At 39.8% G+C, this 6759-nt stretch overlaps 1 pseudogene; it reads left to right on the plus strand.

Moving 5' to 3' along the window:
* Positions 1 to 4313: 4313 nt before the first annotated feature.
* Positions 4314 to 6287, plus strand: LOC131910491 (SUMO-activating enzyme subunit 1-like; annotated as a pseudogene).
* Positions 6288 to 6759: the final 472 nt, after the last annotated feature.

Raw genomic sequence — 6759 nt, forward strand, 5'->3', positions numbered from 1 at the left:
ATAAATAAAACACTGATTGGCCAGTGGCTAGGCAGGAAGTATAGGCGGGACAAGGAGGAGAATAAAGCTGGGAAGTGGAAGGCTGAGTGAGAGACACTGCCAGCCACCACAATGACAAATAGCATGTGAAGATGCCGGTAAGTCACAAGCCATGTGGCAAGGTATAGATTAATGGAAATGGATTAATTTAAGCTATAAGAACAGTTAGCAAGAAGCCTGCCACGGCCACACAGTTTGTAACCAATATAAGTTTCTGTGTTTGCTTGGTTGGGTCTGTGCGGCTGTGGGACTGGCAGGTGAGAGAGATTTGTCCTGACTGTGGGCCAGGCAGGAAAACTCTAGCTACACTGTCCTAGAACTTAAAAATGCCCTGGCACTATTGGCACAATTTTATGACATAAGAAGTTTCTTTCATATGCTTTTGTGCTTTTTTTCTTCTATTTTTTTGAGGTTAACTGAAATATTTTCTTTTTAAGTGAATGAGGTTTGGAGCTCTACACTTTTCTCTTTTGCTAAGAATGTTCTTATCACTATATTCCTCGTGTCTTTCATGACATTTTCAATATGCTTCCTATTCTGTGAGATTCATGAAGGAAGAAGACACGTATTTGACCATCTATCAGTCAGATGTTTGGAATAGTGTCATCAATCAATATTAACTGTTTTAATGATGATTACTATAGCAATTTTTATTGCCATAATTACCCACTGTAGTATAATACTAAAATTTAGATCAATTTGCATTAATATTTTTATTTATCCTTTGAAAATTCCATACATATATACAATATTTTAATATCTTATCCATCCCACTTCACTAGCACCATCCAGCTCCCCCCAGGACCCATCTTCTTCCTGAGTTTATGTCCTTTATTTTACTAGTAACAACAATTGCAAAACTTCACACATGGCATTTCAGGGGCAGAATTATTTAGAAGCAAACAGAAGTTTTAGCTTGCTTTGAAACAAAAGGGTTTTGCTTCCCCTGGGCTTGTCTTGAAGGCACACAATAAAAAATAAAATGCAGAAAGTTTTTGAGATTTCTGGAGAAGCAACAGCAGACAAAAGACCTTGCTGCAAGTCCAGTGTGATTAGATCTGACATTAGCTAGAGGGGAAGAGCAAGGTTGTGACCAAAGAGTGTAATGCACATTTGGCCCCGTGCTTTCCTAAGAAATACACAGTCAGAAGCTATGCCCAGTGAGAATCATTAAATCAAGCCTGCCTGAAAATACATTTGGATATTCACTTCCATACACTGTGGAACCAAGAGGGCAATAGCAAGAAAACAAAGCCAAATCTTTATTTTTAGTGCCTGAAACTAAATAATACAGGCAGGTTCTACTGAGTCTAAGACAGTAAATATTACTGAATTCAGTTCCAAGTTTAATTTGGGGGTAAGAGTCAATGAAGTTATAGATCAATGTTTACACTAACTTTGGAATAGTGGGCAATAGATTTATTAGAGTTATAGAGTAAGTGTGTGTTAATAAGAACTAGCAAAGTCAACATAAACTTAGACCATACATTTTTAAGTTTAAAGACATGAAAATGAACACACTGTTCTTAACATGTAAATTCTATCTGGAAGAAAATACTCTGTAAATAAAAAGTTCTTAGGTTGAAAAATAACTTGGTCATGTAGCTGGCTTGGCTGATGAAATGGAAGTGAGCAGTACACAGTTCTACCCATGTACCAGGCATCAGTGTGGTTGCATACAGCAGCTTGATTTAGTTGCTCTTCTCCCCTCCTGCCACAAGATGCTTGAGTTTCAGAAGAGGGCTATTCTTTCAGTCTGTGTCCCAGAATAGGTAAGCATATTGAGAGCTGAGAACAAGCACACAGTAAAAATGAACCTTCCATTCATTCAAGGCAGAACTGGAAACCAAAAGAGACCCACAGTCAACCCACGACTTTCTTGAGACATAAATGTCTGCTCTTGAATGATACTTGAAGTTGGGTGATGTTAAGAGGCTGAACATATATGAATGCAATAACAATTAATTTAAAAGAGAGAGAGAGAGAGAGAGAGAGACCATGAATTTGAAAAAAAAAAAGCAGAGAGCATACAGGAGGATTATGGAAGTATGTTGGGGAAGGAAAAGGAATAGAGAAACATAATTACAATCTCAAAATAAACAGAACAAAAAAGAGACTGAGTAAAGCAAAACAGCATAAAAATTGGAACAAGGAACTTAGAGAGACATCTCAATGGTTAAGAGCATTTTCTACTACTGCAGAGGATGTAGGTTCAGTTTTCAGCACCTCCTTGACAGCTCACAGCCATCTAAACTCCAATTCTGGAGATCTGATGTCCTCTTCTAGCCTATATGGGTACTGTATGCATGCAGTTCATATACATACATATAAATTAAAAACAAATAGATCTCCAAATTGGTATTAAAGTGGAAAGCTGATGAAACACAGAAGTTAAAATATTGAGATCGGCTTCAGGATCAAAAGAGTTTGACCAAAGTAGAACTATTTTTCAGACCAGGAAAGAAAAAGTCAATAGTGACACATTTGGTGAAACTGTCATGTTTTATAACCAAGGACATGGATAACATACTCAGTTAACTCCAAGACATGGTCAAAGATATTTTTGAAACAGGGTTATATTAGCATAATTGGAGATGTTAGCCACAGAAGTTAAAGCAATATAAGAAATATGAGCTCAGCAGAGAATATATTTGTTTGTGAGATGTGATAAACTTAAAAGAACTTAAATTATCTAGAAATAAAAAAAAGGATTGGGAAGAGAACAATTTTCATTTCTAAAAATAAAATAAAATTGAGAATGTCGTTGACCAAGAAAATTTGATTAAGAGTCAATTAAGACACCAGATTAAGGCAAAGAGCATTTTGGGGTGTGTTTCTTATACCTTTTCTTAAACTCCCCTATTTAAGATGAGTTTTGAGAAACACTTATCAATTGGGGTGGAAGAGCTTGAGAGAAATACATTACGGCGTGATCCTATAGATGTCTGATAAAGTGGGGCTGGTGAAATAGCTCAGCGGATAAAGGCACATACCTCACAGTTTTGTGACCTGAGTTTATTCTCTGGTTCACATATGAAGGTAGAAGGAGAGGACTGAATCTGCATCACTCTGTCAGATGACTTCCACACATGTGCCCCACACACATACATCATATACTCAAACAAGTTTTTTAAAAATTAGAAGTTTGATAAATGCAAACAATTATAATTAAGGAAGGTGGCAGAGAGAGACAGAGAGACAGAGAGACAGACACAGACAAAGACAGACAGAGAGAGACCATAGATCTTAGAATTTAGTTAGAAGATAGTGGCACATACAGCTTGCCCACGTCAGAAGGAGGGAAATCATTTTATCACCCAAAAACATCACCAGCTTTAATTAAACTAAATTATTGCTATCTGGAATCTAAAACCTCTGGATCCCAAATTTTATATGGACAGGATGAAGAAGCCACATCTAAGGGCACCAGTTGCTCTAATATCCTCTTCACATATGCTCATAGAGAAATGACAGCTGGATCTCCAAAGGGAGAATTCTCTGTCATCAAGTCAATACTTTTAACACTGTCCGTGAAGGATTCATGACATTTCCATGGATCAATAATCACAATGTTTCCATTCTTTCTTGCTTCTATGAGGAAGAGTGTAGTGGTCACCTTACCTGTCTTCCTTTACTCATGTGTAAGCAGAATGACTAGCAAGAAAAAATAATCAATCATACAATGAGTTTAAAAAATCTCCATGAAGTGGAGACACATCCCATAGATTGATGCCACCCACATTCATGGTGGTTCTTCCTTCTTCGATAAAATTTTTCTATAAATACTTTCACAGATACATCCAGATGTGTGTTTTCTAGGAGGTTCTAAATCCCATGCAGTTGATGATGAACATTAACTATGACAGTCTACAAATGATAAAAAAGATACAATCCAGAGCTTGAAGAAGGGTCGTAATGAAGCACCATCCCTCATGTAATATGGGATAAAGGTTATTAGCCCTTGAAATTTAGGACTTTTATTCCTTCAGAAAATTCAATTCCTATATTAAGTTTTAGGTAAGCAATTCTATCTATTTTACAATTAAATAGCAAAATATTGGAGAGGTCAAGTAACTAAGCTATGACCACACAGCTAATGAGTAAAAATAAAAATGTCCTACCTACATCCTTCCTACTCCATAGCACAGTTTTTCCATCCAGACCTGAAAATAAAAAGCATGAAAATTATATTGAAATCTATTGCATGGATAAGTAAATGGATAGTTTAATAAAATATCTTTCTTTGGTTTCTATCTGCATCTCATTCAACTGTGAAGCAATGTTAGAAAATCAACCACTTTTCTCAAAAGCTGTGAAGAAATTCTGTTTCAGTGAAACAGAGGTTATACAGAACGGGACCTGGTGAGGTGAAAGCCTGCGCCATGGTGGAGAAGGAAGCGGCCAGCGGTGGTGGCATCAGCGAGGAGCAGGTGGTGCAGTATGACCGGCAGATCTACCTGTGGGGACTGGAGGCCCAGAAGCGGCTTCAAGCTTCCCGGGTGCTGATTGTCAGCATGAAAGGACTTGGGGCTGAATTTGCCAAGAATCTTATCCTGGCAGGAGTGAAAGGACTGACCATGCTGGATCACTAGCAGGTATCTCCAGAAGACTCTGGAGCTCAGTTCTTGATTCGGACTGAGTCTGTGGACCGAAATAGGGCTGAGGCCTCTTTGGAGCATGCCCAGAATCTCAACCCCTTGGTGGATGTAAAAGTGGACACTGAGGATATAGAGAAGAAGCCGGAGGCATTCTTCACTCAGTTTGATGTGGTGTGCCTGACTTGCTGTTCCAGGGATGTCATTGTTAAAGTTGACCAGATCTGTCACAGAAACAGCATCAATTCTTCACAGGAGATGTCTTTGGGTACCATGGGTACACCTTTGCAAATCTTGGAGAGCATGAGTTTGTAGAAGAGAAAACCAAAGTTGCCAAAGTTGGTCAAGGAGTAAAAGATGGACCTGATACCAAGAGAGCAAAACTTGATTCGTCTGAGACAACCATGGTCAAAAAGAAAGTGCTTTTCTGCCCTGTAAAAGAGGTGCTGGAAGTGGATAGGAGTGGAGAGAAAGCCAAACCCGCCTTGAAGCACACAGCCCCGGACTACTTTCTGCTGCAAGTGCTGCTGAAATTCAGCACAGATAAAGGGGGAGATCCCAGTTGTGAGAACTACAGTGAGGACGCTGAACTGCTGCTGCTGCAGATACGAAATGATGTGCTTGACTCACTGGGCGTCAGTCCTGACCTGCTTCCCAATGACTTTGTCAGGTACTGCTTCTCTGAGATGGCCCCAGTATGTGCTGTGGTTGGAGGGATCTTGGCACAGGAAATTGTGAAGGCCCTGTCTCAACTGGACCCTCCTCACAACTTCTTCTTCTTTTTCGGTGGCATGAAGGGGAGTGGAATTGTGGAGTGCCTGGGTCCCAAGTGAAGCTGAGGTATGGCAGCCCAGAGGTGTGTGTGTGCCTGCTCCAAGCCTACCTGTCACCTGCCAGCTTCCCAAGAAGGCATGTCTGAATGAAAAAAGATTTTCCTAAAGCAAGTAGGCCAGACTGTGTCCTGCTTCTGTCCTAGCAAGTGTCAGGGACCTGCTGGTTCTGGAATATGACTATCACATAGCACCCCTCTGGTGCTGCTCACTTACGCTGTCATTGGAGACTGGCAGTTCCTGGCAAGAGCAGCATGCTTCATCATGCTTCGTGATGTCAGAGCTTCTTGTAACCTTTTGGACTTAACCCTTTCTATAACAGAATGGGGCGGGGCTTCAGCAGGGGTATGAGGCCCAGAGCCTTTGAACCCCAGTGGAAGTGGACTTCTGCCAAACCCGAAGGACTGAGGATAGCCCTTGGTTATTGAGCCTTCATCAAGATTGTAGCCTGGGCTTTGGGAAGGGAAAGGCTGTCACTTAGCTATCTTAGAAGTTAAACTTTAGTGGAACTGTTCTTTTCTTGTCTTTTGGTTGTGAGCCTATATGAGCCTAGCCTTTAATGGCTGAGCCATCTCTCAGCCAAAAATTTTTATTTCTAAAAAGGCAGATTCAATGCCAGGGACCATGTGATCTTAGTTGGGATGCAGGGCCAGGAGGGTTGTCTTAAGTTTCAAGGCCAAGCTGGTCTACATAATGTATCAAGAACCTGTCTCAAAATATAATAAAAGGTGTGTTCCAGAGTTAGAGGTGGTCGCCTCTCCCAGTCCCTGTCTTGGGCACCCAGGTCTTCGAGTGGCGGGGCTGAGTTGGTTTGGTCTTCTTGAGGTGGGACAACTTGTCTTCTCTAGTTCATAGATTCCCTTGGTTGTTTGTGAGGATTGATAATAAAGTAATCATAATTCTCTCTCTCAAAAAAAGGGTCTTTTCTTCAACCAAATAAGACAAGTTACCTGGTTAATACATATTAAGCTCTTGTTGTCTTATTTTTTTTTCATTTATTGTTGTAAGCCATTATTCTGTCAAAGAAAAATAAGGACCATTGTCTCTAATCACATTGCTTCTGACTGTCATCAATGTCAGACATCAGAGAAATTCATATTAAAAATAAAGAATTGAGCTCATGTTCATATCAGCATTGTTTGTAATAGCCAGAACATGGAAACAACCTAGATGCCATTCAATTGAAGAATGGATAAACAAAATGTGGTATATATACACAATGGAATACTACTCAGCAGAGAAAAACAATGACATCATAAGGTTTGCAGACAAATGGATGGATCTAGAAAAAATCA

Source organism: Peromyscus eremicus, chromosome 5 (assembly GCF_949786415.1).
Source record: "Peromyscus eremicus chromosome 5, PerEre_H2_v1, whole genome shotgun sequence".
In the NCBI taxonomy this organism is placed as follows: Eukaryota; Metazoa; Chordata; class Mammalia; order Rodentia; family Cricetidae; genus Peromyscus; species Peromyscus eremicus.